The sequence below is a fragment of the Dermacentor albipictus genome, chromosome 1 (genome assembly GCF_038994185.2).
Source record: "Dermacentor albipictus isolate Rhodes 1998 colony chromosome 1, USDA_Dalb.pri_finalv2, whole genome shotgun sequence".
NCBI lineage: Eukaryota > Metazoa > Arthropoda > Arachnida > Ixodida > Ixodidae > Dermacentor > Dermacentor albipictus.
Window position 1 is genome coordinate 380,789,054 of NC_091821.1, and position 22,413 is coordinate 380,811,466.

At 45.7% G+C, this 22,413-nt stretch overlaps 1 long non-coding RNA gene across 1 annotated transcript in view; it reads right to left on the bottom strand.

Moving 5' to 3' along the window:
- Positions 1-1,090: 1,090 nt before the first annotated feature.
- LOC139054630 (uncharacterized) overlaps positions 1,091-22,413 on the bottom strand; it is a 30,561-nt gene continuing 9,238 nt past the window's right edge. Inside the window, exon 2 of the long non-coding RNA XR_011511374.1 lies at positions 1,091-1,256. This is a non-coding gene — a long non-coding RNA (uncharacterized lncRNA). The remainder of the gene's footprint in view (positions 1,257-22,413) is intronic.

Genomic DNA, 22,413 nt, shown 5'->3' on the forward strand with positions numbered 1-22,413 from the left:
AAAAATTTTTATAGAAAGTCAATAGACAGTCCATAGACATTTGTCTATGACGTCTATAGACTGTCTGTAGACATTTCTTTAGACTGGTCTATAGACAGTCTATAGATTTATGGCCGCACACTTTTTATAGACTGGTCTATAAAAAGTCTGAGTTTATAGACTGTCTATAGACATTTCTTTAGACTAGTCTATAGACAGTCTATAGACTTATGGCCGCACACTTTTTATAGACTAGTCTATAAAAAGTCTGAGTCTATAGACTGTCTATACACTGTCTATAGACTGTCTGTAGACTTATGGCCATACTTTTTATAGACTAGTCTATAAAAAGTCTGAGTCTATAGATTGTCTATAGACTTTCGATAGACTTATGGCCATACATTTTTATAGACTAGTCTATAAGAAGTCTGAGTCTATAGACTGTCTATAGAACGTCTATAGACTTATGGCCATAAACTTTTTATGGACTAGTCTATAAAAAGTCTGAGTCTAGAATGTCTATGGATTAATTAAAATTCATGTTTGTAGACAGTTGTCTGCATAATGTCTATGGGCAAGTGTATAGGCTTACAGTTCTACTTTTGTAGACTGTAGTCTATGGAATGTCTACAGACAAATGTATATATACTACAGACATTCTATAGACTTCAGTCTACAAAAACAGAACTTTATAATCCAATACACCTTTTTCTATGACATTCTGCATACACTTGCCAACAAACATGCATTTTCATTAATTTATAGACACTCTATAGACACAGACATTTTATAGACAAGTCTACAAAGAGTGTATAAGGCCATAACTCCATAGCGGCTATCTACAAGTTAGTTTACATTTTTCATTACATGCGGTAGCAAAACGTTTTGAATGTATTTCATTTCATTTTATAGATATGAAATGCATGGAAATGCATGGAATGCAGATATTATGCATGTGCACCTGTTCCTTTTCATCTGCACTTATGCATTACCGTTAGTAGATTAATAAAGCTCCTGAACCAGCTGTACTTTCATATATGTTGCATAAACAGAAAGAATTTATATAGTGCTGAATCATGCAATGCAAAAAATAAAACAAATGCACCGGCAATGCATTAACCGTTTTTATTGCTCGATATAATACATGAATTCCTTAAATTCTTGTCTTATGCTATTATGGAAACAGATTAAATATTTACACGACTCCTTGGCAAGCATGGTCGCCAGGCTGGCCTTGACCTTTGTGTCATTAGTCCCAAAGGTGCTGCAGGTGTATGCTGCAAATAAGTACATGCAGCAATATGAGGCAAAAATAACAGATGTGTATTCTTTGTATGTTCATTAAGCAGCTGAATATATTTACTCAAACCATCTAAGTCAATACTTAATGCGGTTTAACTATGACTAATGGCTGCTTGTCAATACAATTCAGTACCTTTATGCAATGTTCTATTGCATGGTATGGTGAACAATTAAACAGTCACAACTGCTGCTCGTGTCAGCAACAGTACGTTCCCTTTTATGACAAGTTCATATATGAAATGTACTTATCCCAAATGGTCCCTATATTTATTGCGGAAACGTTACCCAGTTGGGCTGCCTGTACAGTTTTTTTGGCTGGTAGTTAAGTATGCCCGTGCAGAGGGATGTTTTCAGAAGACGTGACTGGAATATTCCCAGTATCATGCCTAAGATTGTAATTTATTTTGCTTAGTACACATTGAAATGTATTTCTCATACTTTTAAATGAATGGGTCATTGGCCATAACTTCAACAGATGGGTTGATTGTATTGATATGGTACCTTAATTTCTTGCAGGTAATGAGGCCTCTTGGGCATGCTAACAGGTTTCCAAGTTAGGTATACCACATGAGCACCCGAAATACCACACGAGCACTTTGTGTCATGGCACGACAGATATGCACCTCCTAGGAAACAGAACTGATAGTATAGTTCGAATGAATTCTATCACAGTAAATTATTTAAGGTGTTTTGAAAGATGAAAACTTTTTCTAGGCTATCGAGGTTCAGGACGTTTAGTTAACGCAAAAAAAAACATATTGAGTAAGAAATGCCTTGTCAGTCTGCTTGACTTTCTTTTTTTTTCAATAAATAGAACCAATTTCCCTCAATTTTTATGAAGTGAAACGTTTTAAAAATATATTTAACACAGAGACTCTCTGGAAACTTTGACATGTAACAAGACAGCATACCTATGTGGCCAATTTAAAGTTTCCCGATCTTTTTCCAAGCCTTTCCTGGCTGTTTTCATGAAAATTTTCTGGCAATCTATGACGCCTGCAGCTTAAGTGCAATAAAAAATACTATGGTTTAATGCTTGCCAAGTAGTGCCAGTCCATAATATTTAGATAAAACGAATAACACGTCAGTCACTTAACATGTAGTATTAGATGCAACTGACTTGAATCCCTTGTTTAATAAAGCTGACAAGGGCTTCGGCAAGTTCGTAATTGATGGCCACACGAGTACAGCACGGAAGACACAGAGACACGCGTAAAACAAATGCAACAATGTGAGAGAAAACTATACAATGAGTTATTTTTACGGTTCAATAGTAGTTTTCTATATAATTTGCTCTCACCACTTATGCCTGTAGTTAACTTTGTTTACCTATGACTAAAGACTACATGGCAATATTAATCAGTACCATTATGATGTTTCGTTATATTACAGTATGATAAGCAGTTAGACAACCATAATGGTCGCCGGTGTTAGCAACGGTACGTTTCGTTTCAAGACAGGTTCATGTGACACACAGTGTACTTATAAAAATAAAAGAAATGTGAGAATCCCAAACGATTCCTATAATAATAATTGTTGAAACAAAGATACCCTGCTGGACTGTGCACATTTTTCAGGTGTTAATGCAATGTGCCCGTGCCGATCGAACATGCTCAGCATACTGACTGCAGTTTTGAACAATCACGTTAACATTTGCAATTTATTTCCGCTTAGAACAGTCTGCATTGTCTCTTTTCTCATACTTCGAGATGAATACATTTGCCACACTTTCAGTAGAATGCACATGAATGGGGGCGTACTGATCAGGTTACTTATCAACAAAAACATGTTACGATCTCTTAGGTGTGTTAATAAGGGTAGAACAAATGCAATGTCCACTGAATTATTTGAATAATCTGTGCGTTATCTACTAAGAAAAGACCACCAAATTGATAATCTGGCTCTTTTTTCTTTTGTACAGCGCATATAGTATGCAGTCTGTCCAAGACGACGGCACTACATGCAACAGTAATGAAAACCGGAACACTTATTGCGCACGACAAGGGCTTCATACCGTGCACGACTGGCACAATGCGAATCTGCGCCAGCAGCTGTCTAGAGATTAAGAGCACGTAAACTGCATAACCCCGAAGCATCGAAAGGCGCTTAACGCTTTTCATATAGCTCGAAAGATAACTTCTGCTGCTAAACTGTTTAAAAAAGAGACAAAAAACAAATCTTCCGACTACCGTCAAACGCAATGCCTTCAGTCTGAAACGTGTAAAGGTGCTTCCCGGAGCGACTAATTTATTGTGCTCGAATTTTTTCGGCTAAGTTGCGAAGCTGCGAGTGACTGAGCTTATCGCAGGTTTCATGCTCCAAAAGCGTTTGTGGTTGCATATAAATAGATTGGGTGAATCTAGAGATTTTCGCTTGACATTTCTTCAAGTCTCGTGTTTTGCTTGCGGTAACTTCCCAAAATTATTTAGATTGGTTGCCAGAAACCTTAAAAATACTGCTACCTTTAAACAATGCGAAAACGGCAGTGCACACACTGCTGATGCATGCCCCGCAAACACGGCCTTTCATCCGAGTACGTTAGCAGTTATTTAACTATACGTGTCTGTCAGAACATTCTTGATGCTAACACAATTTCGAGATATATACGTAAAGCGTGTCACGAGAATTTCACTACACATGCGGCGCAGCATTCATCGCGGCCGGATCAAGCGCCACGAAATGAGATCTACCACACTGGCTGCCCAACATACACAATCCACTTAGTGGTAGCTCAATATCAAGTTAAAACATGGTGTAGCTTCCTTCTTTACGCACCTAAACTATTATGCGAAAATCAACAAGCCCGAGCGATCGCTCGCCGTAAAACATTCCGTATAGTAGAAGCGAGAACAAGAGCGCGTTATGAAACCATGTCAACGACAAACCGACACTATACCCGAGTCGCCTGCGCTACACGCAGCCGCTTCGCGCTACGAAATGCGCTCACATAATCATGAGCTATTGACGCAAAACATCTTTGCTAAAGCTTACCGTTCAGTGTGGTTGACGTGTGATGCCACAAAGATGACACGCATACACAGACACCAACGTTCAGGCGGACACCGGACACCGGTACAACCGTATACGTGCCCGGCGCACTCGTTGAGATGGCGCACCGCCGCGCATGCGCAAGATCTCCGCGCATGCGCAGGAGCTCCGCGCGCTCGGAGGAGTGTGATCGCCTTTTCCTCCTTCATTTTTTTTTTCGCTCTCTCTCTGCGCGCCATGCGCGCCGGAACGGGTGGCTTATTCATCTTTATCACCATTATTCATCTTTTTTCGTGGACGAAGGAAATGCGCTGGCAGGTTGTATGACAAACGCTGTGGGCTATCGTATGAGACTGGAACGCTAACTTGAATGCGCTGTTTGTAAAAGCCATTACAGGGCCCTTCAAAGGTTTCAGACGCATTATTGCCAGCGTCGATTATTAATACAGCGTACTTGTAGCATATCTTCCAGCGTACCACCAAATGTGATGCCCGCACGTATGTTAGTGCTAATTTTCTGTTCCGGTGATAGGTCAAAGCAATCAGTACAGCATTGAGGTACTCATATGTGTGGCTGCCCAGGCATACCGCCGGCGAAATACTGGGTGGGCTCTGATAATTTGGCACCTATTTTAAGTGAATGAGAAACTTTGATGGGTTTATGGTGCAGGATATCAGTCAACAAAAAACCGCCCTATGTTAGTGACGCAGCCGAGGTATGAAGAAAATGTGAAAAGTATCCGAGAATCGGACGACACACAACGCGAACACCACATGCGCGACACCGGTTCATCGCACATTCACAAAGTCCGCGTTGTCAGCTACAAACATTACGAGTGTCCTTGCTGTTAGCTCGATGCCTGTTTGGAATCCACTTGTAGCTGAAGCTGGCGTTCATAACAACTATTATAACAATTGGATCGGCGTTTTGCTTTCTTTATTCTACTGCCGCAAAAGTGATGCGACAACTGTGAAGACTGTCTTGGGATTGCCGAGACCGACTACGTAGATCATATCATGTGGTCAACAAATGCGGAGGTATACACTATGTGTATATTAATGTCTACAAATAGGCTCTACAGCAATCTCAGCAGTATACAACTTCAGTGGCTTATATCAAACGCAGCTACGTATTATCCACCGGTACCTGCGCTTGGTTACAGCGTACACGGGTTGGGCCCAGATTAACGATGTTTGTCTATTGTTAATCTATAGACATGCAATACCACGACAACTCAGAGGCAGACCAGGTGGTGAATTCACCACCTGGTCTGCCGGCTTTCGCGACTTATTCACCACCTTTGCCACATCATCACTATCTGACCTTCACCAGCTGGTCTCGCGAAGTGTACGTCCGGGAAGCAGCCAGGATTAGGGCCTTCGGGTGCCTGGAAGACCTTTGTGACTCGGACGTTGCCTGTTCCGCCGCGATCCTCGTTCGGTGCAACTGCACCGAATGACGACTAGCAGTCTGCACGGTTTGCCCGCCGCGCCGGGGTTGCACGCGGTGCCGGTCGCGCATGAACCAGTGCCATATCATCGCCTTCGCAGAGGGCGGGGAGTATGGGAACTCGGCATTACATATTATCGACTTTCTTATATAGACATTCAATACACCAGGAGAGAAAAAGAAATAGAAACCTTAGCCGACTATTATTATTAACTGTCTAATATAGAGAGTCTATAGACAGAGTATGGACAAAAATAAATAGAGACTGTATCTGCTTTCGTCTATAGGTAGTCCATATAGAGGGGAAGCAGACAAAAAAGAAACAAACACCTTATCAACTTTTTTCTACAGACCGTCCATAATCTACGAGTAGATGAAAACAAATAGAAACCTTATCGACTTTTGTCTTTAGAAAGTCTGTAGACAAAGTATGGACAAAAATAGATAGAGACCGTATCCACTTTCGTCTATAGGTAGGCCATAGAGGGGAAGGATTAAAAAAAAAAACACCTTATCGACTTTTTTCTATAGACTGTCTATAGACTGCGAGTAGACAAAAAGAAATAGAAACCTTATCGACTTTCGTCTATAGAAAGTCTATAGACAAGGTATAGCCGTCGTGGTTGCTCAGTGGCTATGGTGTTAGGCTGCTGAGCACGAGGTCGCGGGATCGAATCCCGGCCACGGCGGCCGCATTTCGATGGGGGCGAAATGCGAAAACACCGGTGTACTTAGATTTAGGTGCACGTTAAAGAACCCCAGGTGGTCGAAATTTCCGGAATCCTCCACTACGGCGTGCCTCATAATCAGAAAGTGGTTTTGGCACGTAAAACCCCATAATTTAATTTAATTTTATAGACAAAGTATGAACAAAAATAGATAGAGACCGTAATCCACTTTTGTCTATAGGTAGTCCATAGAGGGGAAGGATACAATAAAGAAACAAACTCCTTATCGACTTTTTTCTATAAACTGTCTATAGACTGCGAGTAGACAAAAGAAATAGAAACCTTATCGACTTTCGTCTATAGAAAGTCTATAGACAAAGTATGGACAAAAATAGATAGAAGCTGTATCGACTTTCGTCTATAGGTAGTCCATAGAGGGGAAGTAGGCAAAAAAGAGCAAACACCTTATCGACTTTTTTCTATAGACCGTCTATAGACTGCGTATAGACAAAAAGAAATAGAAACTTTATCGACTTTCGTCTATAGACAGTCTACAGACTTTGTATCAACAAAAGTCCAAATCTATAGAAAGGAAAGGTCGTCTAGAAGAAGTCTATAGACTTTCTATAGACAGTCTAAAGTCATTTTTGTAAGGGCACGTTGACGGTTGAACGGCGATCGCAATGGGGGGACGCTCACTGCGGCGGATGCGACAGCATTTACGGCTCGACGTGAGGGGCCTGCGCCCGGGGGCCTTCCCGCCGGTCCGCGAACCAGCACGCGGCCAACATTGTCCAGGCTGTTCCGACGCTAGCCCGCTTCCCGTGTCTTCCAGTATATACGCCGGGAGGAACTCGGTTGTCTCTGACAGCACGTAAAGCTGCACTTCTTTTATTGCGATGGCAATTGTATGGACACTCCACGCACATATCTGCCGTCGCCGTCGCCGTGAGGTTCCGTATGAGTGAAATCGTGTCAGGGTTAGCGGGCAAACGCGGTTCAATCTGGCGTGCGCGAGCGAGGAAGCGCCGCCCGGATGCGTGCTCTCTACTGTGGCGCGCGAGGCAGGGGGGTTAGGCGAGGGAGGAGGGGCGTTCTTCTCCGGCGGCTGCTTGGGTGCCTCGATGTCGTCCTCGCCCGCCGCTCCATACAGAGCGGAGACAACCGCGGCATCTACTACGGCGTTCGCCACGCGAATTGCAGACGCCGTCGTAAACGCTTTGGCGGACGCCGTACGAGCGCGTTGCCGGCGCTGTGTGTCTTGAAAGCGATCTACGACGTGGCTAAAGTGCGCGTCCGCGCGGGCCTCATCTTCTAAGCGATCTGCGATGTTTGCACCATAGAGTTTCTAAATAAATACCCTAGAGGGAAATGTGGCGCTAGTGTCTACGGGGGTTCTCATGAGCGTTGCCTCAACCTACATGGGAATGATGGGAAGTACATGCTTCGGATTGACTTCGGTCTTTATAGTAATGGCGTTTGCTTCTGGCGCAGTAAACAAAGCTATACTGAAATATTATCGCGTAAAATCTAATTCTATTTCTGCAGTATGTTATATAATGTACAACACGCTAGATAAACTTTGAAGACTTTGAGATGGAAGCATGGTTTACTATGGTTTGTCACCAGGACACACCAGGGTATGCATACTTGTGTGATTCTGTTCCCAATTTAACGCCAAAGAAGAATTATTTATTCATTTTTGCAACAGCAAAACAACCGTGCATGTACTTATATAAAAATACTCATCAAGTATTTCTGGAAATAAAAATGTTGTATTGTGACAAAGCGTTGCGCCCTTGATCGGAATGCTACAAGTGTCGTCTGCTACGACACCTGCTCGCTGCAAACGCGAGACTTTTCTCGCAGACGGCAGGCACTTGCGAACTCTCTCGCTCTTTCGAAAGGCTGCGTCGGCTGTCACGATTGCTGAACGTCTTCAAGTACTTTTAAGCACATCTGCTGCAGTGCTAGCTAGGACGCTAGTGGCCTCCTACAAGTATGCTTCATCATATTTTATATTGGCGTACCGCTTCCGAAGCGTTACAGCATGGCTTTGCGGGTACCCATTGTGCGACACTAGACTACAGCTAGGAAGCAGCTATCTTTTCTACCACAAGTAAGTTTGTGTTCTCGAAGTCCTAAAACACACATTTCGATGAGCACATAAACGAGCACATACTGAAGCCCTCAATAAAATTTCATTGTCAAGCCACGAGAAGTACAACTGTATATGTCTTGTATCAGTAGTGCCTTCTTTGTCCTATTCTGAAGTTTCAAAAAGCACGTAACGCTACAGTGCCAACCTAACATACTTAACAAACAAAGGTCCAAACGCTCAAAACATGTTCTTTCAACGTTTACGATGCCGCCGCTTTCTCGTCACGGCTTCGACGCCACACCGCGACACAAGCATCGTCCCAGTCGCTGGCCCAGCGCGCTATTGCTTCTCCGAGCAACATAACAAAGGCAGAGAGCTTTTCGTTGCACTGTCCCACTGCAGGTTATAGCAATTGCGCTTGAAGCGAAACCAAAACTGCCAAAAAAATACTTGTAGGCTAGTTCGCCAATCAATAGAATGCCAATCCGAAGCCTGTACTTCCCATCATTCCCATGATGGTTGAACGATCGCAGCGCCAGATTTGCCTCTAGACATAATAATATGAAACTCTATGGTTTGCACAGTGCGCGTAGTGCCGGCAGCAGGTCAATTCGCTTGCTGCTGCCGCGATTCCTCACTACAGAATTTTCGCAGCGTTTCCACGCTCATCGAGCGAGATGTTTACCTGTGTGCGCGTGACACCGTGCTGGTTAATTTAGTTAAAACACGTTCACGGGCTGGTTTGTTTGAATCCATAATAGAATGTGTAAACGCGACTGAACAAGGACGTAGAAAGAACCAGACACACAAAGAGCCCTGTCTTTGTGTGTCTGTTACTTTCTACGTCCTCGTTGAGTCAAGCTTACACATTCTATCATTGTTAATTTAGTTAGTAAGCGAATGTTTACAAGTTTATACGCCTGGTAAAACTACTATCCTTACTTCGCACAGCTACATACTAATTTGCTATCGCAATCGGTGCTTCGCCTTTCTGGTGGAACTGTGATTTTTTTATATTTTTTAGTATTATCGTTATTTTCCTAAATGCGACGCCAAACAGAATTATGAGTAAAACTGCATTGCAGAATTGCACTTTCGCAATGGCCAACGTTCGCCTGTATAATAAATAGCCTGCACTTGTAACCGGCTTGCTCTTCTTATTTCTTTTTCGTTTACGGCGGTAGCGTTTAAAGGAACGTTCTTGTAGAGCTCCCAACGTAGAACAATGTTTGTAGACGTCGCCTCAGCAGGCATTGAGACGGCGATATGGCCTTCAAACCATCTGCGCCACCAGAACGCATGGTCGATCGATGTAACGCCTAACGAGGCAATGTTTCTACGCTGTGTTTCATGGAGGAAGGAAAAGTAATGTAAGTGAGTTTTGGTGCACTAGACCCCGCGTAAGGCAAAGAAGGTAAGCGGATATTTGAATTAAGCCATCGCGCTGTAGAAAACAGTAATGAACTACCAGGAAGCCTCTCTTGTCGCCGTAGAAGGATGGCGCACCTTGTCCCGCGCCCAGTTCCTTCTCAGCGCAGATCCGAGCGCCATGCGCCGAATTAACTAAGAAGCCATCGATATGAACCTGGTAGAAACAGGGCACGAGGGAGCGAGGACTCGCACCCTAGCTCGCTTAATAGCGTGCAGTGCGTGCCGCTCTGAGAGTTTGTCACGGGGAGGCTGAAGCAAGCAGCCATTCACAGCCGGCAGCGAGAACGTCGTACGAACGGGGGGCCGACTCGTCGCTTCGTTGTGGTGCGGAGCTGGAGGTCACTCGCTGAGCTGTGCCACCATTGAAAATCGGAGCGCACTCCACAACAGAGCCATACAGAGTAAGATGAGAAATAATGGTAGCGACGGGCGCGCGGTATAGGTCGGGGGATCGAGCGGGTTCTTCCTTATACGGCAGTCGATTCTTGTTTCGGGGTCTTGCCCCGCACCACTATGCGCGTACGGCCCACCTTGCGCGCTCTGCATGCACTCCCCCACCCCCCCCCCCCACCCCTCGAGCAACGCGGAAGACGCATTGCGCATCGACCGGGAAAACGAGGCACTCTCCTTTCCCACGGGAAGAGGGCGCCACAGAAGGGAATAAATGGCGGCGAGCTGCGCGCTTGTGCGGTTTTATTAGTTTTATTGCTGTGCGCGCGCATTCATACGTACGCTCACTGATCCCGTCCCGAACGAAGGAAAGAAAGAACGAGAGAATAAAAACGAAAGAGAACGAGAAGAAAAAGTGCGTGTCTGAGCTTTCTCCGTGGAAAGGGCAAAGCATCCCACGGGATTCCCGACCGCGAAGGGCGGGAAGAGAGAGAGAGAAAAAGAACCAGACAAAAGGAGGGGGGATACAGGCGGCTCAACGTTTTTTTTGTGTGTGTGTGTGTTCAGCGAAGCCGTCTTTGCCTGTTCGTACCGCGACGTCTGATCCGCACAGCCGCAGCAAGTGTACGCTCTTCTCGCGTTTGGGAAAGTGCGAATGTTCCCAACTGGCAACCTTATCCACATCACTTTTTTTTCTTTTTTTTTAATGTTGTCGCGACCTTCTCGCGGTATCTGGGCGTTGTACTTCAATCGCGCCGCGCCGGGCGTGAAAATTCCCGTTCACATGCATGTTATTGCACTGTTGTGGCATCGGTCCCTCTTGCTATTTTTTTGGTGTGTATTGGGTCATAAGACGCCAACTCTCTCAGCGACGCTGCTGGCGCCAATATTGGTGTATTAGGCTTACATAATCATGAATAAATCGCAGCTTAGATCAGGCGCGCACGAGCTAAAATGAACTATTTATTTATTTATTTATTTATTTATTTATTTATTTATTTACCCTCAGGGCTTACATGTGCTCTAAGCAGTTTAGAGAGGTGTCTTTACATAGTAGCAACCGTACATGAGGGGAAGGTCACTTCAAGAAATATACTATGTTGTGCTTGTAGCTCTGATAGGAAAAAGTATCCTAAAACGGACACTGATTATACTCGCGCGCAACGGTATTCCTTGAAAGTCGTGAAAAACAGCGAATGCGGACATCAGCATATGCATAAAACGAAGCGCCAGGTAGAGCGTACTAAAACTATCCGTGCCACACTTGATTTACCCCTTCAATTAGTGGACATAACGCAGAACAAAGCTCTGCGCCTGCCTTTGTGTGTCTTGCAGTTCTGTGCAGTTTCTTGTCTTATATTTCTTTTCATTGCGATAGCAATTACATGGACACACCAAGCGAATTTTCGCCGTCGCCGGGAGGTTTCGTATATATTTAGGCATCTGTATGCCACGCCATGCTATATGACATGGGGTATATATGCGGGTTATATTGCCAGACTATACTATCACTACAGTTGCTCGTACCAGGCCTTACATTAAGACAAAATTATTCCTCAGAATTTTGAGAATGGCAGCTCCCAAACAGCTGTCATGAAACAAAACACCGACAGCGCGTGCCTTTTATCTTAAATCTTCTCATACTCAAATATTAAAGTGCGAAACTGTAACAGACCTAAAACCTGAAAATAACACGATTTTATTGATGCAGCTATGTACTACCTCCGGGATGGGCACAGAAAATAGGCTTGACACATACCCGATACGGAACCTCCGCGATCGGCACAGGAAATAGGTTCGAAACATACCCGATGCTGAAAAGTGGCGGCAAAGTCGCTAAGAAAGGCGTTAGCTTTAATTAACTAGCATAAATGAAATTGTCCGGTGGCAGGATTCAAACAGAGGACAGCTCGTTTTTTTTACTTAGCTTACGTTTACTTCAGTTCATACTGCCACTACAGCTACGAGTCTTACACTTCGTGTAATAATCTAACATATTGCTATCGCATTAATTGCTTCGCACTTATGGCGATACTATGACTTTTTTTCTCTGAATATGCGCACTTAAAGCGTTCATTTCTCTTTATTCATTTCTTTCGTTCGCGCACGAAAACTGCTTGCCAACAGCCCAACGACATTGTACTAAACTTGCACGTGCGGAGCTAGACTTTCTTGCATTACTTGGTTACAGCGCAGAAAAAGCGGATTTAAAGGAAGACGGTGGCTAGATCTCCGAGGCCAGAGAGTGTGCGAACGGCCCCAGACGCAGAAGAATATATATATATATATATATATATATATATATATATATATATATATATATATATATATATATATATTGCGCAGCGCACGCGGTGCACGGCGATAATCGGCTAATCACCATCACGAAGCAACGGCGCTGTCGTCGGCGAGCCACTGAGCGTGTTTTATTCAGGGACAGTAGAGCAACTTCTGCGACGGAGTAAGAGGAACGAGATGTTGTCACGCTGTGTATAGCGAAGGCGAGGAAGCAAACACTGCCGCAAGTGGGACTTTTTTTTATTGCGCGAACTCGCGATCAGAAAGAAAAGGAACACTCAAGTTACGTCAATAACGGCGAGCACGGTGCTTGAATCTTACCTCACGGACTAAGTCTGTCCGCTATTTATATGCGTACTCACTTATACATTCCAGTGTAATCGCTGGTACTCGCGTGCATTCCAGAATGCACAACACTATACGCGTCGCGCGCTAACTTTGGTTATAGACATTACTATTTCGCGATAAAGTTGTCGACAACGTTAAAGATATCTTGGATACAGTAGGTCTGTCTTCGGCCGAGTGTCAACTCGATAACAGCGATAACCCGGCAAAAAAAAGAAGAAAAGAATGCGGCCACCGGCAAAGAGTAAAACAATGTACTCGCGGTGATATTGCCGAGGGCTGAAACGGAGTAAATTGTGGACAATGTGTGACAGCAGTTTGAGCGGAGCTCCGTCATTAAAAGGGCCTGAAAGGGCTCCTCTCGTCGAAGCATCAATATCTTTGTCTCTGAAACTATCTTATGCAAGCGCGCCCTTTAATCTAGCACATGATGCGCCACTTGCGACCTCCACGCGACGTACGACGAAAGACATGCAACCACGCACGGCTTCCGATCTTGGGGGCCGTGAATCGCGCCGCAACTTTCTCATCTATATTCGTTCGCCGTCCTTTCGATTATTTCTATCGTCAAGTTCGATGAAAAATCCGCAGACATTTGTTTACGGTCTCTAACCAATTTATCGAGAACTTCTGTAGACGTGTTTATCAACATACTCTCCATGCACATATAGTCTACGGAGTCATGGTTTGGCCCTCGTAATCGACACTTGCATATGGGATGTCTGTAGGTTCGGCCTCAAAGTAAAAATTAAAAAAAAACATCCTTTACGAAGGGCAGAATGTAGTGTCAGTGGTGTCTGCAGGTAGTCAAGTATGCCTGTTTAGGTAAATGCAGTGGTGCGCCCGTGAAAGTGCTTCCCTCTCATGTGGACATGGAAGCCAGCCATTGGGGTGTTTCATTTCTCCTTGATGCAGGAGTAAGATCCTGACGCATCGTTACAGAGCGGAAAGATTGCGATGGATTGAAACACGCGAGCAGGTATGTTTTCGCGGAAGGGGATAAGTCAGAAGTTTTACAGAAGAAAAGCGGTGAGTTCGACCTGGGGTGCTAACCGGATGTGTGCTATACCGGCAAGAAAAAAAAATAGAGAACAAGGGAAAACGAGGATGTGATGATGACAACAGGGCTTTATATATCGAAGCGCGTGTAGCAGCTTCAATTTAGAACGGTGACTGGAGGAGTTGTCTTTCAGTCATAGACATTCCTGTTGTGTGCTTTACCTATAAGAGCACTTGAAGGCTAGGCAAATACATGGTCCATTGCATCCGTTCGTCAGTCCCGTCCTTCCCGTTACGCCGTCGTCTCTATCATGCCATCATGCTGCCGTCATCTTTATTGTTCGGACGTGGTCAGGCTTCTTTTTCATCCTCAGCTTTACTTTTACCCTAAACGACAAAGAAGAAAAAAAAAATGTCTAACGGTGTAGCTCTGGCTAAGCACCAACTATTGTGCGCTAGCACTGTTAGCCCTTGTTTTGCATAGCTTGTCCTGGCTCATTATGGGTATGTGCTACTCGGTCTGTACTAGTCTCCAATGAACCTCCGATTCCAACTTGGGTTTTCGGGTATGTGCCAGCAGGCGTGTGGCGCTCTTCAATGAACGTATTACAAAGCGCGCGGCACATTTTTCGGTATAGTCTCCTTCGCCCGTCGAGTCCTCATATATAGCTTGAGCGTCGGCGTCTACGTAACGTTGTCGCTGTTCGGGAGTTACGTTAGCCCGCGCGTTTCTGGTGGCTTCGGCATCAGCGTCGAAACGGCGTTCCCGTTGTGCAGGAGTTTCATTTGCACGTTCACGACATTTCCTCAACCTGTCGGCTTCCAACTTCTTCTCTCGTTTAGCTACGATGTCCGGATCAGTCGAAGACACGAACTCGTGGCTGAGTGGTAGCGTCTCCGTCTCACACTCCGGAGACCCTGGCTCTCTCGAAGACACATTGTCCTTTCAGCCGTAGTTGTGCGTTCCGTCGAGCCCGGTGCTCCGCGTTGTTACGACCGGCCAGCGGGGTTAGTGACCTTCTAGCCTCTCCTGCACCACTGCGACGAATCGCTTCGTGAGACACGTTTGGCGGACCGAGTGTTGTTTGTTGGTTCACTGTCGCTGTCACGGACTATAGGAGTAAGAAACTCGTGGAAAAGGGTGTCCTACGGCGTTTCCTCACGGACTCCGGTAACTGCCATGATGGTTTGACAGACGCTCCATCTAACTGTTGGTCCCAGGAACCAAGTCTTGCCAGCTTGAGTCAAGCGTGACAATCCCTGTCTACGAAGCTCTCCTCTTTTCTGTGTGTTCACTGAACAAAGGTGCGGGAGTGATTGTGTAAACCCTCGCCCTCAACGCGAGTCCTTCGACGAATTCGGACGGTACAGTTGGACTAAGGTGGGGTGGCAGATTTCCCTGACCTAGGGATCTAGGGAGGACAGAGCGGGTTTCAACGAACGGTTTTGGGCTCCCTAGTGTGCTTCAATTCAGTCATGCTGGACTGATGAGACGTAACTTCCTTCACTCTTCATGTAGATAATGTAAATAAACTCAGCACTCCTCGTTCTTGATGAGAGCATGTTCCTCCCTTCAACAACGTCCTTAGCGTAGATGAGTCGTACGACGACATGGGCCAGCTGTCCCTTTTGACATGCCCGACTCCAGATCTTACCGCGTCGACTAACCCAGATGGACCCCCCGACTCATCCATGGCCCATCTCCGAATAACTGCAGAACGACTTGTTCAGACGCGGTGCTAAACTATCTACGACTGTGAGACGAGGAGAACCGAGCGCGGTTTCCTATTGGCTGCAACTGTCGTGGCGCGCCCGCTCTGATTGGCTGCAGGTGATTACTCTAGGTTACTCTCCTCCAACGCGTGACGTGCCTACTCCTCTCCACTGCGCGGCGCTGCATGCGTTTGACCCGTAAAGCCCCTGACCCTTCATGGTCGCGTAGCGCATTGGCAGACACACAACGGCTTTTCGCCGGTTTGGAAGCACTAGCGCGCTAAAACCACAGTTTGACCACCACGGCTACTGGGGATTGAATCTCGTGCCCTTGCTGCAATGTGCAGTTGGAAACCATGGACGCGCTAGGCCAGCTTGCAGCGTTATAGGGCTTGCCAACTTGTATTTTGTGCGACAACGCAGTCTTTGAGAGGCGCCCTCCGTACACATATTTCGATGGCCACAAAAATGCCACAGTGTTGCGCGCTTAGACTACATTGTGCGCATCGCAAAAAAAAAAAGTTGTTCTTTAAATGAAGTCCGATGAAAGAACATACTGCTGTCCAAGTAAGTGCGTTTGGAGCCGGAGAAACCGCTGAAGTTTGCTAACACTTTTTTACAGAAAAATACAATAAATGAAGAGGCTATGTATGGTTAAAAAAATCGTCGAGGCTTTTTTTTTTCTTTTTGGACACACATTTACCATGCAATATACACCTACTTTCGCGATATACCTGCGCTTTCGCTTCTCCCATACAGTTTTAAAGGAAACCTGGCAAGCGCAGCGCCAGAGCCTCTGTGGAGTCAAGGTAACTGTCACCGTAAACTGTCAGGAGTGCTCTTTCTCACGCACTCTCACTGCACGTCACTCCGCGGGCGCCAGGACTTTCTACACTCTGAAAGCTAGGCACGGCCAACATGCTCGTTGCAAATAGAGTGCACCCAGGAACCGCATGGGTCCGCTACACGCGTACACACACGCCTACGTGCGAGGAGGGAGAGAAAAAGAACAAAACGAAAGCTTGTCCGCCTTCGCACTCGCTCATCTCTCCGCTTCCTCTTTTTTATAACGCGTGTACACCCAGCGCGCGTGCCCCATGCACCGTGTCTCGACGAGACGCTCTCTGAACGGGAAACACCCTCCTCGCGCCGCGGCTGTAATTGGACACGGAAGCAGCGTACAAAAGTGCGACATATATATATATATATATATATATATATATATATATATATATATATATATATATATATATATATATATATATATATATATATATATATATATATATATATATATATATATATATATATATATATATATATATATATATATATGTGTGTGTGTGTGTGTGTGTGTGTGTGTATAATAGAGAGAGAGAGGCGTATAATGCGCACTAAATCACGCTCTATATAGCGCGACGCTCATGTACATGCACTCAAAACACGCCGTGCTTGCACGGTTGGTTGCCCCGTCGCCTCCAAGTGCTTAAACGAGTACGCGAGAGGGCGCTAAGAGGCTTCTTTTTTCTTTCCTTCTTTTCTCTTTTTTTTATTCAATCTCTTTCTCTCTCTGTCTCACTTTTTTTTATTTTTCGTCCTCACAATACGTCGAGCCTTACATTCCCCTTTGTTGGAGCGCACGCGCCTGATAAGCGCGACATTACATTACCGCTCCCGTCGCGAATTCCCTCCGCCCTCTTCTTCTCCGCAGCGCATTGTGTGTAATATAGGCGGCAATGTGAGGAAAAGCGACAGCGTGTGTGCCATGTATAACACGCACCCGCCAGCAGGCGCGTGAGAGATAAGGACGCTAGAGTCAATCGCTCTCGCACGCACCTCGAGTGTTTAATCAGGCTCACAGCTCGTTGCTTCGTCGCTGCGCGCACGCACGCAAACGCCCACAAGTGCGGGCGCGGTGCACTTTATGGGATGTGGTCGCCGTGAGTGCGCGAGAACGTATGTGCGACAAATAAGGCAACGTCCTCTTTCTTTGCGTGTACACTCCTCTCCCTCCCTCCCCCCCTCTCTCTCTCTCTCTCCTTTCCAATCTGGACGAGCGACACGAACCGCCTCGGAGCGTCCGACGTAGAGGTGGACAATTTTAATTAAACGTTCCTTATCTTTCTCGCGGTGCCGTGCGCGCTTCCCTTTCCGTTCGGTTGCTTTTTCTTTATTTTTTTTTGTCGCTTTTACTGCTTGAGTCTGCAACGCGTCCGTCTTCCGCGTTGTCCTTCTTTATATATATATGTATATATTTCTCTTAGCAATATCCCTGCCATCCTCGTAAGTGGAATCGCGTCGTGTTTAAAGCACCGCTCTAACTAGGTTGCTTTGTAACTTACTGTTTTTATTTATTTATTTATTTATTTATTTATTTATTTATTTATTTATTTATTTATTTATTTATTTCACTGCCTACACCTTTTTTCTATTCGTTTTATATTACCCGTTGCTTTGGGAGCCCGGCATGCTCGAGTAGAAAAATCTCGATATAGCGAAAAACGTCTTCCATCTAGACTGTTCCACAACGTACTACATCTCCGCAAAACGAGCTTCGAAGTTAATTTAGAGCGTGCGCCTGCTTCTGTGCGGTACACCAGCATCCGGACTGAAACAGACAAGAATAAGACGGCATGTAAGAAGCGATGAAAGGTACATAGTACATCAGCAGTGGTATATAGCCCAGAGTAAACTAGCTGGCCGAGGCGATATCTTCTGTACCTTTCACACATTGCTTCTGAGAGATAGAAGTTACATAAATTTAAACAGGGATAAAGTGCCTCGGAAGGCTGGCCGACGTTCCTATACACTGTAAAATAAGTTACGCCCTAAAAAGTGAAAAAGGGTGTAAATATATCTATAACTCACACCCTTAGGGTGTCCGTTATATAGATAACACCCGAAAGGTATGAGTTATAGACACATTTACACCCTTTTTTCACTTTTTAGGGTGTAAATTATATTACAGTGTACGTGGACATATCTTTGTCGAAGACAGAAGATAGGTCCACCCGTCGAAAGGTTGACCAGCCTTCTGAGGCACTTTATTTCTGTTTATATAACTTCTGTACCACAGTGTGCTATACTGCATCTGTCGGCCCCCTTAATATCGTTTCGGAGAGGGAATGGTCGCGTGAAGGGAAGAAAGGAATGTGTCACGAAGCGACGCGTAGCGGGCCTACACACGACAGCATGTCAGAAATATGTGAAATCGGCGGATTTTGCTTCTCCCGACAACACTCGGACAAGACGCAAGAGGTGCAGGCCCCCAGAAACCTTTGGACGTGAAATCGGAGAGTGTATCGCCCTCGTTATACGGCCGCATGTGATATTTTATGTTTAAATTCTTTTCTCTCTCATTTTCTTCCGTTTTGTTTTTTTCTTTCTTTCTTTTCTTTTCGGACGTGTCTGATGGAAGGGACCGAGGATCCTCCATTAACGGAAATGACGCCGCAAGCGTCGGAAAGAAAAGTTGCCGCATACTCGCGAACGCTTCCAGACCGCCGCTTTATACTTGCCCGGAAATCCGGTTCGCGAATGTCGACCGTTTCCGGAGGACCGCGCGGGTGTCGTGCCAAAGGAGGTAGAGAAATTTTCGAACGTCGCGTGGAAGGAACGGAAGCAATGACATCTTCAGGGGATGGGGCACGCCAAAAATGGGGAATCCTGTGGCGGAGAGAAATAAAATACAGGTATCATATGTAGGGTGGGATGTATAAAGGAAAGGAAGAAAGAAAGTTGATTTTTCTGGTGTTATAAGTGCCAAGATCACGAATTGATTATGAGGCAAGCGGGAAACGCCATATTCGTGTTGACTACCTGCAGTTCTTTAACGTGCGCCCGATGCACGGTATGCACGAGCGTTTTTGCATTACGCCCTCGTTACAATGCGGCCGCAGCGGCCGGAATCGAACCTGCGACCTCGTGCTCAGTGCTATGCCATAACCACTGAGCTAACGCGGCAGGTAAGACAGACAGACAGAAACAAAGCACAACTACATACAACAAATTTATCTATTACAGCGGCTACAAGCACTCAGTAAAGTGAAGCGAACAGTGCTTACATTCTTTCTAATCACGCACATATTGTCAGGATTGGGGGCTCAATCCCATCGTCCGTGGTCCTTTGCCAAGATTGGAGTACGGCATGAATTCGAAGGTAGCTGGCCCATGCCGTCGTCCAACTTATTTACGCTGAGATCGTTGATGAACTGAAGAACTGCTTCTCATCGAGAACGAGGAAAAAGGGTTTATTTACAGAAATTAAATCAGTCTAACATGACTGCTTGAGAAAAAGAGTAACAGTCCAACATGACTGCATGAGAGAAGTGACTCAGTCTAACATGACTGCTCAAGAGAAGTGTGTTCAGCATTCGCACAACCACAGTTTTTATACACTCGATCCGCCGGTCCTACGACGCGGCGACTGTTCGTTTACTCATCACCAACGCGCCCGCCGCTGTTCTGCAGAACAGTTTACGTACACAAAGGCAACCGCGCTCTGATGCCCGACGACGGCGTTGGCGGGTGCCGTTCCGGGAACTATCGTTGCCGCTCGAGGGTCGCTCGTTGTTCCGTGCCACTCCGAACCGTGAGAAGCACAAAAATACGTCGTTCCCGCGACAGCTTGTCCATGCGTGTCAAATCAGCTCCGCGTTGGGGAACTCCGGAATCATTGTTCACGCACCGAACTAGTTCCGTCACAATGTCGAAGGGGCTGGAGGAAGGCGGCGGATTCCAACGCAAAGGCCGCTTCTTTGAACGCCTCCCAGCTGCAGCGACGGAGAGGGAGAGGTGCGCGTCTTGCACCCCTTGTCGTAATCGGGTGGCAAGGTGGCAATCTTGCTTAGCGGCTCGCCATTCTTAACAATATATATATACCACATACAGAACAGCATGTCGAAAACTGCCATCATCAATGGTGATTTAAATGTGGATGTGTCGGGACCGAAAAGGGATTGGTTAACGCGTTTCGTGTCGCAGGCATATTGCTTGCGATGACATGCCGATCCGGCCCACCCGACCATCCAGCGGCGTACGTGCATCGATTTGACGTTATCAAAGATGTTTACGGTTGCAAGTATGCCGATCAGTGTATATCATAGCGATCACAAAACAGGGTGGAATGGCCTTGATTTCGAGTTTTCTTTTATAAAATTGATAATTCGACAGCATCGAGTGTGTTCTGGAAGGAAATCTGTATTATATAAGAAAGGAAAAACAAACAAACAGAACGCCGACGGGAGTGGTGTTGTGAAAGGGGCTGACGGTTACGAGGGCTGTATAGATTAAAAAAAGTCGGCGGTGAAGAGGCGCTATACTTCAGGTCGAGCGCTTATCTCGCGCATTGCATTGGCGATGCTGCTTGCGTGTGGGCTGTCCTCTTCCTCCTATCTTCTGCCTAATTCACATCTATGTATATTTAGCAGAAGTTCTGAATTTAGCCCGAGTTTCCTCAAAATTTTCAGCCAAAGGCATTGATGTTCTTGTTAACACTTATCTAAGCACTAGGAAAGAAGCACTGCATGCAGCTCCCTCGTCGGACTACAGCCGCCATGACAGGGAACTGTCACGACTCGACTTGATGCTCGTCATCAGAATGCCAGGAATCAAACGCCTTTAATGCGCGTTTACGTCTACAAGGTGATAACTTCACGTATTAGATGTTAACCAATGTAAATAAGCCAATTAGCCGTCAATCTTTGAGGTGATCAAGGCGTCGGAGATCGTGCTATCTTGGCTCTGTGGAATCTGATATATGTTGTCCTTGCTCCTAGTCGCTCTGCTGCATTTTAGATCAACACGCCACGCGATGCTTGTACCTTCAGAGAGTATAATATACGCTATGCAAATGTTGAACTTGCGTAGCTTGTGACCTCTGCCTATAGGAATAAACGAAACGCGACCTTTATGTACGAGCGTGTCTCCAAGTTTGAAAGTTTTGTTTCCTTAAGCTTTCCGCATGTAAAAGCGTCGCAGCAAGCCTATTTCTTTTTTCTTTCTTTCAAAGGACGACGCGACTCAGTGACACATCAGCAGTCAGAATATTCACGGCAGAGAGCGATTGTTTCGAAGGTGCGGCTACGAAGCAGCAGCATACAAAAGCACACCGCGTGCCAGAACTACAATAACGCGCGGCAAAAGGACATATGCATGCGTGGCAAAGCAAGAGTGCGCAAAACGAGGCGGTGTTTTGAGCGCATCTGTGACAAATCCGTGCATGTGCATGCGCGTCGCGCTGGAGCTGCCCTATAGCATATACAAGGACGTGAAGGTATGCGCGCGCCACCACCGAACTGGCTATGTCAAGATAGCCGATTGTGATATAGAAACGGCATGTCTCGACCGTATAGCGACGTTCATTGTCGCCCACATAACACGGAATCGAGGAAGTTCTTATAAAAACGCTTTAGGCGACGCTCAGCTCGCGGATTTCGGCGAAGACGTGGCTTCATCGATTTTGCTGCGATCGATGCAAACCTATACACCGCCGATACGAGGAACTGGGTCCCGTGTTCTCCGAGAAAGAGTTGTTACCGCAGAACGGCCGAATTCTGCTGCCGATGGAAGGCCGATGGTTTCCGAGAAGCGTCTGGTGTACTGTGTAGCCTCTATGTAGCGCACTCGAAGATTTCGCTGAGACCGCTTCTCTTCTTTCAGAGGGCGTTGCGGAAGCGATCGAGCGCACAATTGTATTAAAGAAACACGCGTCGCAGTATGTATATATCAGCCGTGGACAACGAAAATTT